Source organism: Grammomys surdaster, unplaced genomic scaffold (genome assembly GCF_004785775.1).
Source record: "Grammomys surdaster isolate TR1022 unplaced genomic scaffold, NIH_TR_1.0 146, whole genome shotgun sequence".
NCBI classification, from domain to species: domain Eukaryota; kingdom Metazoa; phylum Chordata; class Mammalia; order Rodentia; family Muridae; genus Grammomys; species Grammomys surdaster.
In genome coordinates this window covers 2,327,391-2,338,949 of record NW_021604604.1, presented here as the reverse complement: position 1 = coordinate 2,338,949, position 11,559 = coordinate 2,327,391, and positions in this window count along the sequence as shown.

The window sequence follows — 11,559 nt, the reverse complement described above, 5'->3', positions numbered from 1 at the left end:
TCTGTCTCCCTAGTTTGACATTAAAGGGATGCACCACCACTGTCTATTCCCTGCTTGCTGTTTTGTTCACCTGTCCTTTCTCTCCTTGTGGCTAACAGAGTCCAAAGATAATGCCTCCTGAGTCTCAGTGCCACATGCATCATGAGTGTCTCACTGTTATCCTCTATTTTAGGGTACATTCTACTACTGCATAAGGCAGAGGAAGACATTGGGTGCCTCTTAGGAAAACCAGAGGTTAAGTGGCAACCAACCTCTGAGATTTTGTTAGCTCTCACCTCCACACAGTTCATGTTTTTCCATCCCCAAATCAGTAAATGTCCCATTCATTCAGTTAAGCAGTACGTAAGGCAACACCTTAAGACAAGCAGAGGTCTCAAGCTGAAAGACAGGGAGCAAGCATGGTTCATCTTTTCTCTGTTCCACCTCTATCTGGGCCCTGTGCATGGACTGAGCTTCTCTAGGGAAAGCTAGGCACCCTTTCCCAGAACTGTCTCCCCAGGCTAGCCTGAAGGCTCCTGTCTCTTGCTACCTCAAGCTTGGAAGAGGTAAGAGTCCCTGTCACCAGGCATTATTTTGCTACCCTGGGCTCTGTCTGCAACAGCCATTAGGTACCCAAGAGCCTTATCCTGTTTTAATGGAACACAAAGCCAATTCCTCGAATTCTTCTAGGATGGCTTTGAGGCTGTGTGCTACCAGGTTCAAGGAATCCAATGCATGAGGAATGAGGCAGAAGGGTACCTGCCCTGCCTACGAGGCTCTCTGGGTACTAACTGTTGGAATGAGAGATAAACACGTCTGTCAGGGAACCTTCCTCCAGAACACGGGCAAAAACAGAAACAAGCTTCGGGTCAGAATACACAGCAGAGCTCAGAAGATGATAGAGGAACATGCTCATTGAATAATAGTCCTTAGGTCAGAAATGCTGCTGAAAGCCTCTCATCCATGGACGTAGAGGACAGGATTGGGAGTAACAAAATTGATCTAGGTTCCATATTCCCAGGCATCACCGTCTAGAACGGGAGTTTCCAGCCTTATTTTCCCTTCCAATATGTTAGGACATCTATAACGGTCCCTTCTTACAGATGCCTCTCATTCACCCCTGTCTTAGTTAGGGTTCCATTGCTGTGAAGAGACACCACAGCCACAGAAACTCTTATAAAGGACAACATTTAACTGGGGCTGGCTGACAGCTCAGAGGTTTAGTCCATTATCATCATGACAGGAAGCATGGCAGTGTCCAGGCAGACATGGTGCTAGAGAAGGAACAGAGAGTTCTACATCCAGATCCACAGGCAGCAAAACGAGAGCGACACTGGGCTTGGCTTGAGCATTTGAAACTTCAATGTGGATCCCCAATGATACACTACCTCCAACAGAGCCAGACCTACTCCAGCAAGGCCATATATCCAGAAGCGTCCACATTTAAATCTATGGGGGCCATTCTTATTCAAACCACTTATAGTCTCCTTCCTTCTGTTCCTGATGGGAATCAGCCATCTCATATCCCATACATTTTTCCTTGGGGTCCCAAGATGGCCGTGACACATACTGCATCCACAGCCCCTGGGAATATTAACACTAACTAGAAAAGGAAGAAACTCCCAAGCCAGAACTTCAAAACTGAGTGTGGTAACTGAGTGAATAGTGAGTGACGTGGAGATAGAGAAAGCCACAGCAGAGGAGAGACCTGGCCCACTGGAAGAGCAAGTGTCCTACTGCCACGTTCAAGTCAGGTATTGAGAACAGCAATAAAAATGACAAGTTTCAATATGGGAGTGATGGCACTGGCCTGGAATCCCAGCACCTTGGAAGTAGAGGCAGGAGGATCTCGGGTTTTGAGTATATCTTAGAATACAGAGGGAGTTCAAGCCAGCCTATGTCTCAAAAAATCAAGCCAGATCAACAGACAAAAGACAAATTGCTTCCAAATTGAGATTCTATATATTAAACTGTATTTGCTGTTTTCCTGAAATTTGTACTTAACTTGGCATCTTGTATTTTAAACTCAGGCAACTTTATTTGACAGACGTGCATGCATCTGGTCAAAATGCCTGCCTACAGGGTGGATGCATCTGGAGGCCAAAATACAAAGCATAGGTCATAAACTCACAGGAGGGCACTCAAAGCGGTGTTCAGCGTTTGGGGAATTCTTCTGAATATGTTCTGGGTTTGCTTTAAGTTATAACTTTTTTTTTAAAAGTCACTGCCCAAAGTATTTCAGAATGCCCAAAGGAGAAATCTTACTCCAAACTCCCTGACCATGAATTGTGAATTATTCATAAGAAGAAAGGTGAGGATTTTGCTTCCTTAAAAGAGGAAGAAGTTCTGGCTTCTTAGAAAGAACGTCTTCTGACTCTCCTGCCCTCTAGTGGTGGAATGATATTATGTCTATTTGAACTCCAGCTTCTTTACAGGGCTTTGTGGCCTCTGCCTCTCCTTTGCTATAACTGCGATAAGCGAAGTAATTGAGGATTCCAAGCGTGGAGTTCCATGCCAATCCTAAATCTAAAAGACAGGCTAAGAGTGTGGAGGTTCAGCAGTGAGGTATAAATGCTGTGCTGAGCCCCTGCTGCCTACTTTATGAGACTCTGGGACTGAGCTGGGATAATCTGGCTTGAGACCTGCAGGATTAAATCTGCCCACACTTTGTTTTTGTTCATTTTGTGCCTACATGTGAAACAGTGTACAGGAAGCAGGCCACTGCACCTGACCCACTTCACTGTGGCTGTGGAATTAAACCAGGGTTTGTACCAAAGGCAAACAGAACCCATGTCTAGGCTTGAGAAACATTAGAACTATCAAGGATCTCTGAAAGTAATGTGATTCTAGTTGAGCTATGATTTCCAGGCCATGTACTCACTTCATATACTTAACCATATACGGTTTTAGCGTCCTTTTGATAAATGGCCATTGGGCTTCCTGACAATAATCAATCAAAACTGCATACATTACTATGAAGTATGTTGTGTGAATGTCTGGAGGCATTCCTGATTTATGCAAGAGAGAGCACTGCAGATGTTAATTTCTCCCCCTTTTTCTGGAACTGGAGATGCTGAGTTGCTGATGTTGAGGGAACCAACAAAAAAACCCATCAGGACCACGAAGTTGTTTGGGGGAATAACTAAGCCTATTTGTAATGAGACTTACCACACTAAATGACTCAAAATTCCCATGGCAGACTGGGTAGATGGCTCATACCACAAAGTACCTGCTATATGTACCTGCTATAAGTATACAGACCTATGTTTTGCTACTCAGCACCCATGTGCAAACCTAGGTAGATGCTGTGCATGCCCATAATCTCAGTGCTCCAGTCAGAGACAAGTGTTTATGGGGTAGGCAGGGTTTTCATATGTTGATTGATGGACCTTTTAACTCATTCTTCCCATCCCATCCCTGTTGGGTTCTTGCAGGTGTTCAGAATAAATTTGCTGATTATTACGTAAATACGGGAAGGCATAAATCTGCTCCTTTGCTTCATTCCTTCCAAGTTTCCCCCTTGGTGTACCAGGTAGCACTAAGATGACTAAATCCCATTCTAAACTTGTTACACGCCAAAGTTTTTTACAACCTTGTTGTCAGCTAGTAATGTGTTTATCAGATCCCTGAGTTTTCCTGCCCTCCCCTCCCCCATCTCTCAATTGTTTAGCTTTCTCTGGCTAATTTTCTGTGGGCGCTCAGGGTTAACTTAATTAGATTTTGACCTCAACATAGAGAAAAAATACCTTAGTTACAAAGGCCTATTGTTTGAGCTTTGGAAAGATTACTAATGGGATAAGGGTGGGGATCTCCAGCCTTTCTTGGCTGGCAGTAGACTTAGATACCTCAGAACTAAGTATCTAAGTAGTTCTACTGTCCTAACTAGCCTCACTTACATAACAAGGCTAATCATGCCTCCCCCAGATCTATTCTGAGTATTTCTCTTATGCTCGGATTACCAAGGTCATTGCATTTTATTTTCCAGAGTGCTTCAGACATTGAAGAGAGCCAATGTTGACTCTCAGCACAATGGAGAAGAGCTACCCATATCGCTGTATAGAAGCGATCTTGCTGTGCCATCCAGTCATGTTCCTGTCACTTTGAGCCAATAGCTTTCGTCGAATGTTGGCATCTTTTCTAAGGATCATGACCCATGCTTGTATGATCTTGTTCCTCTCTTATGGCCATGACTGACAGAAGCATTGTTATTGGTCTACTTCATTTCATATACTTCTCCATGACATCAGGAGCAGCTCTCACCGTGTTCTCTGAGTTAGGTACTATTGCTATTGCTACTCCAGAGATAGGAAAACGGGAGCCTCTAACCCAAGTCTGTACTCATAGAAGCGGTGACACAGGGGCTCAGAAGTGGTAAGTCCTTGCTCGTGTTGACTTTTGGAGAAACATTAGTAGCTCATGATGGCTGGAAGTCTGTTGCGCCTTATCATTCAAAGTAGGCTACACTTATAATCTATAGCTATTCCTGGACTGTCTTGAACTGCCAGCTCCCAGTAGTGACACAGAGATTATTATTATTTATTGTAGGTCAGGCACTGGCTTAGACTATTTCCCAACGAGCTCTTATAACTTAATTAACCCCGTCTATCTTAATTCACATGTGCCATGTGGCCTGTTGCCTCTCACTATGTCCCAGTATGCCCGTCTTCCTCTATGTTTGGTTGGTGATTCCCCTGTGCCTGATTCTTTCCCATAGTTCCTGTCTCTGCCTAGAAGTCCTACCTTCCCTTTCCTATCCTGCTACTGGCCATCAGTTCTTTTTAAAGTTAATCAGAGTTGAAAAACCAAACAACCCAAAACAAATAAATAAATAAATAAATAAATAAATAAAATAAAGTCAATCAGAGGATGCCTTAGACAGGTGAGAAAGGACAGCGACATACCATCACACAGTGTACAGAAAGATTACCCCAACATTTAAGGCCTCAAGATTCAGTTTAATTCTAACTATGTACTCCAAAGAATCGAATTCAGCATACCACAGAGGTATCTTCACACGTCACAGAATCAGCCTCTATGCCCATCAACAGAGGAGCTGATAAGGAAAATGTAGTGTAGGTTCACAGTGGAGTACTGTTCAGCCATAGAGAACACAGCGTATCACTTACAGGAAAATGGATGAACTGTTTAATAAAAAGTCAGATTCAGAAAGACAGATATACAGGAAGATAACTCAGTGGATTAAGTGCTTGCCACACAGACAAGGGCCTGTGTTTGAACCCTGACACCCATGTGACATGCATAATGATATATGGCTAAGAGTTCCACACTGAGGAGGCAGAGACCAGAGGCCTGACTCGGTTTGCTCACCAGCCAGTGCAGACACATCAGCAAGCTCCGGGTTCAAGGAGAGAACCAGTCTCATAAGAAGGGGAGGCAGGATAGATGAAGATTTTAGTGTGGACCTCTGTCCCCCACCCCCTCCAGTCACTTGCATCAGCACACAGAGATGTACACACACAAAGATACACAAGGACAGATATAGTAAGTTTTCTCTCATATGTAGAATCAGGACTTTTAAAATTTACATGAAAGCAGAGGGGGACTTTTTGGGGAAGTGGAGAGGGGCTGGATCCACCGTAGGGTTGAGAACAAGAGAGGCTAATGAAAGGGATTTGAGTATGATTAAAATATTAAACACATATTATGAAACAGGATGGCCTATGGCCATACCGCTCTGAACATGCACAGTCTTGTCTGAAAATATCAGAATGAAAATCACTGTTTTATGTAATTAATATACAACAATTAAATAAAGGGGACCCAGCCAAAACCTTATATATTTTGGCAACATAGGAATCAGAGGTAGAACACAGATAGTAAAGCATAGGTGACCCTCTGTTCTGTCCAATTCAATTAAGCAAGGGAAGGGAGAAGGCCAGACATGGGGCACATGCCTTTAATCCCAGCACATGGCAGGCAGATGCAGGCAGATCTCTGTGAGTTCCAGACCAGTATGGTATATGAAGTGAGTTCCAAGACAGCCAGGGCAGTTAAACAGAGAAACCATATCTCAAATAAACAAAAACAAACAAGCAAACAAAAAAGTTAGAGAGGGAAGAGGTGAGGCCTCAGAGTCTATCTAGCCTGGTTTATCTACACATGAGCCCACATTCAGAGAGGTTGAAGACTTAAGAACTACTCGTCCAAGCTAACCAGGTTCAAGAGCAATCATGTTGTTGATCCTGCACTCGTTGGAAACTGGTAACTGTGGTTTCTACTCCCTCTTTTATCTTTATTTGTTTAGTTTTGTTTTTATCGTTGTTATTTTGGTTTATGTAGTAGTTAGTTTTAGTTGTTATCTTAGTTCAGGTTCTGTTGATAAAATAAAATACCATGACCAAAAGGACCAACTGGGGGAGAAAAGGGTTCATTTGATCTTATAGCTGGTAACCCATTATCCTTGGGAGTCAGAGCAGGAACTTGGAGGTAAGAGCTGATGCAAGGCCATGAAAGAATACTGCCTATTGGCTTGCTCCTCATGGATTGGTTAGCCTCCTTTCTTATACAACTCAGGACCAGCAGTGGGCTGTGCCTTCCTACATCAATTATTAATTAAGAAAATGTTCTACAGTCTTATCTACAGGCCAACCTTATGGAGGCATTTTCTTAGATAACATTCCTTCTTCCCAAATATGTCTAGGTTTGTATCAGGTTGGCAAAGAACTGTTAAGACAGTTCTTAACTTGACCCATATGGGAAGAGGGAACTTTAATTGAGGAATCACCTCTGTCAGATTGACCTGTGGGCATATCTATTGTGGATTTGGCCTAAAGCATGCATTGTCTTACTTGGGTTCCCAAAATTCCACAAGAACCCTGAATGTAAGATGCTGAGGGTCCCTGCCCCAAGTTGGTTTTGATTGGTAAATAAAGTTGCCAGCTGCCAATAGCTGGGCAGGGAGACAGGGGCAAGACTTCAGAATCTGAGTGCAAGGGAACAGAGGAAAAGGAGCATTTAGAATCTCCATGCCAGGAGAGGACTAAGATCCAGGCTTGAGAGCTGCAGAAGAGAGGCATATCAATCATGTAAGAGCTGGGGAAGAGCAGCCCCAGGCCCCGCTCCCATTGGGTCTAGGAGCAAAGATGTAATATAGATATTAGTAAATAGTAACTCAGGAGTATCAGAAGGGAGGTGTTAACAACATGGAAGTTTGGGACTGGCCCAACCATTGAGCTGTTTAAGACATATTAAATATAAGGCTGAGTATGTGTGTCTTTCATTCAAGAATCCAGAACTTTGGGGTGGGCAGCCAGGAACTCATGCCACTGCCACCAGGGAGATTAGAGCAGATTAATAATCTATTGCTACAATCTATGGTACATTTTTAAATTAATAATTGATGTGCACCTGTACAACATACTGTAGGTGGTGTACTCAGAACTGGGCTGCTTAAAAGACATAGAGGAGGTAAGCATAGTGGTTTATATTTTTAATTCTCCCTGCACCCCAGAAACTGAGGCAAGCTGATCTCTGTGAATTCAAGACCAGCTTGGTCTACAGGGTGAGTTCCAGGATAGACTGGGCTATTTAGCAAGACTCTGTCTCGGTTAGATGAGAAACCCAACAAGCAACAGAACTCTCCAATGATCTCCTGCCTTGAGTCCCCTGCCTTGGCTTCCCAATATGATGGGCTGTAGCTGTAAATCAAATAAACCCCTTCTCCCCAGATTGCTGCTGGTGGTGTTTTATCACAGCAACAGACGAGCAAACTAGATACGTCTGTTTGGGTTTTAATTTGTATTACATTTGTTTACTTAGCTAGTTGGAAGGATTCATGCTATGCTATGGCTCATGAATGGTACTCAGAGAACAATATCTAGGCGTGGGTGGTCCCAGACATTGAACTCAAGCTGCCATGCTCTGAGGCAGGCACCTTTCCCACTGAGCCATCTCACTGGCCACTTGCAATTTTTTGTTTGTTTGTTTTGTTTTTGTTTGTGATGGGGTTTCATGTAGCCCAATCTGGTCTCAAAATCCTCTGGCTGTGAATTTCTGATCTTTCTGCCTCCAGATACAGAGAGCTGGGATTAAAGGCATACATCATTACCTTCTGATTTCTTTCTTTCTTTTCTTTTTTGTTTTGTTCACAGGCCATGTTATTATAAATTAATTTTATCTTTTTGTTGAATAAACATAGATGCCAGCTTACTAGTCTGTATAATTTCATTGCCATAGTGACTTAAGCTCACGTTTAATGAATGAACTTTAACTTGGCAAATATTTACACCACGGTGTGCAGGTGGCTGGGCATTTGTTCTTTCATACAAGTACATGGAAAGGATGAGAAGGACAGGCAAGGAGTGTTGCTCGTGACCTTCAGTGGACACTCAACATGGAGCATGGCGTCCCAATTTCTTAGCTGCTCTTTTCCCCTTTCAACACAGCCTTCATTGTACTAGCAAACCACTTTTGTAAATGGTAGAGCAACTGCCCAGTGTGTGCAAGATGCTTGGTTCTCCGTCCAGCTCCCCCAAACCAAGCAAGCAAATCGAATAAGCAGTAAAGTGCAGAAGTGCTTGATTCACTTGGCATGGTATATTAGATACAAGTTAAATGCTAAAACCCTCAAGATTGGGCCTTGTTTGATTTATCTGGTCATCTCTGTCCACATCCCACCATTAACTTTTAGAAATTACTTTCTGGCCAGGCGGTGGTGGCACACACCTTTAATCCCAGCACTTGGGAGGCAGAGGCAGGCGAATTTCTGAGTTCGAGGCCAGCCTGGTCTACAGAGTGAGTTCCAGGACAGCCAGGGCTATACAGAGAAACCCTGTCTCAAAAAAAACCAAAAAAAGAAAAAAGAAAAGAAAAGAAAAAGAAATTACTTTCTGATCTCCAAGAGCTACTGCCACCTCTCATTCCTCACCTTCCATGTTCTTTCAAGGAATTAGTCATTACAGTTAAGGCTCCCTAGACTTGACATGTTCTTCCCTGCAAAGCACTCTCCAGATTTCTAGTGATTCTTTGAGGCCAGGTTTTTTTGTTCTTCCATAAGGTGGCCGCTCATTCTTCCCTGCTCTTTGTCGATATCACTAACTGGCCCATCCCTTCTTGTAACTCGGTGCATGTAGACATCACTTCTTTTGGCTGCTCATTCTCATCACTCGGTGCTGGCCCAGCATGCAGAAACAGGTCAGGATCTGTGTGCATTTGTGACTGTGCTTGGTGAGCCATGAACAACTGTCTGTTCACCCCAAAGATGGCACCCACAACAGATAAAGACAGAATTCCACTCAAGTTTAGCTTGGTGGGCATGTGTTTCTTGGGGTTACATACAGGCACATAGATGACTCAAAGGCAGCTGCATCACCAGAAATCCCACCCTAGCCTGGGTGACAGCTCATCAGAGTTGTTTCCAAGGAGCTTCCTGGCCAATTTGCATGAGGCTATTCTGGAGACACACTGTCCCCAGCAGTTGGTACTAACTTTACAACCTCAGGGAGGAGCCTTGTATGTCTTAGAACTTTCTGAGTTTCTGAGCCTTTGAAGTTTCATTAGCTTCTTGAGTTATAGGAACCTCCCTTAAAGGAGTGAATGTTTCAGTGTGTGGCAATGGCTGTGGTCAGAGCTGGGGTTACAGGTGGCTAAAGCTAGAACTTCGTGAATACCTCACTGTGCCGTAAGAGAGGGTCATCTACAAAGAAATGTGAGAAACAGTCCAAAACCCACAGCTTCCCTTACCAGTGTCAGCATCTTTTTACCTACCGCTGGCCAATTAATGTTCAATATGGTCTTGAACAATGAAACTGCTATGTTTTGAAGGTTTTATCCTCAGTGAAACTTGTGTTGAGACTTGCTTCCCAATATCATGATGTTGAGAGGTAGGAAACTTCAGAGGCCTTTGATATACATAGGGGACCTCACAGGGTGACTGATGGATTCTCCTGGGAGTGGGTACCGACTCTCTCCAGTGTCCTCAGCTTCCCCCTCATCACCTTCTCATGAACAGGCTTCTCTTGCCCACACATCCGCTGTCCCATCTGTTCTTCTGCCCTGAATGGAGTAGCACATGGCCTTCACTGATTGCCCAACAGACGGCATGCCTATTCTATTAGACTTCCAGAATTCTGAGCAAAAATGAACCGCTTTATTTATAAAAATCCAGTCTTGGATATCTATTATAGAAACAGAAAGGGACCTGAGATAGAAGGTGTGTGTGAATGACTGGGAAACTTCAGAGGCCTTTGACATACATAGGGGGACCTCACAGGGTGACTGATGGATTCTCCTGGGAGTGGGTACCGACTCTCTCCAGTGTCCTCAGCTTCCCCCTCATCACCTTCTAAATAAATTGGTCACCTTTGGCGAAAACCAGTATATTCCAGATCATGATGTCTGAAGTAATTTTAAGAATTACCGTGAATAAAATGTTTTACTTTTTTCTTTCCCTTTAGTGATGAAGAATAAATGTCACACCTCATCCACACTAATCTCATATTCTAGACCAGTAAGCTATACCCCAGCTATCCCAGCTCAACATTTTGCCTTATTAGTTTACTTTTTTTTTTTTTTTTTTTTTTGGTTTTTCGAGACAGGGTTTTTCTGTATAGCCCTGGATGTCCTGCTGTCCTGGAACTCACTCTGTAGACCAGGCTGGCCTCGAACTCAGAAATATGCCTGTCTCTGCCTCCCAAGTGCTGGGATTAAAGGTGTGTGCCGCCACTGCCCGGCTAGTTTACATTTTTGTTCCATTGTTTTTGAGACAATCTCAGTCTGAATCGCAGGCTGACTTGGAACTCACTATATATAGCTTAGGCCGTCCTTGAACTCATGGCACTCTTCCTGCACTAGCTTCCTACATCTGGAATTACAGGCATGAGTCATCATACCCAGATATATTTTCTGCTTACATATTTACCACTTCTAAGAAAAAATATGTAACTGTTATCCGAGACCTATAATTTAACAGTGTTAAAACATAACCTTAAAGATTTTAGTGAGCTGATATAGATGCCTGAAATTTGAGGAGAGGAGACCGGAGGCTGCAGTGTCGGGAATCAAACCTAAGCAATGTCATTTTCGCTGCTTCCTACATACATTTCATTCCTTTCCTGAGTTTACTCTGCACATATTAACTTACCTGTAGTATTTGGAAGCTTCTTGAAGCCAACTATTTGACTTTTAAAAGGCTACACTCAATGGTAATTTTAAGCTACTTAATAGAAATATTTGGACAGGACAAATGTGTGTGTGTGTGTGTGTGTGTGTGTGTGTGTGTGTGTGTGTGTTGAAACAGTCTAAATTTATTGTTTTATTTTATGAGCAATCAGTGAAATCTGCCCTTGAACTTCCCATTTTACACAGATGTGATCTGTTTAGGTAATATGGGATAAATGTGCCCACAGCTGAGGTTATTATTTGTGTGCAAACATAAGAAAGACAGGGACACGGCTTCCTTAGCAGTAGTTACAGAGGCTGCTGACAGTTCTGTGTTTCATGAGGCAACTACTTGTCCTGTTTGATGTCTCCATCCCAGCCCTGTTCACCTTCTGCTGCTTCCCAAGCACTGTTCTGTTTCTTTCTCTCTCTCTCACTCCATATATATATATATATATATAT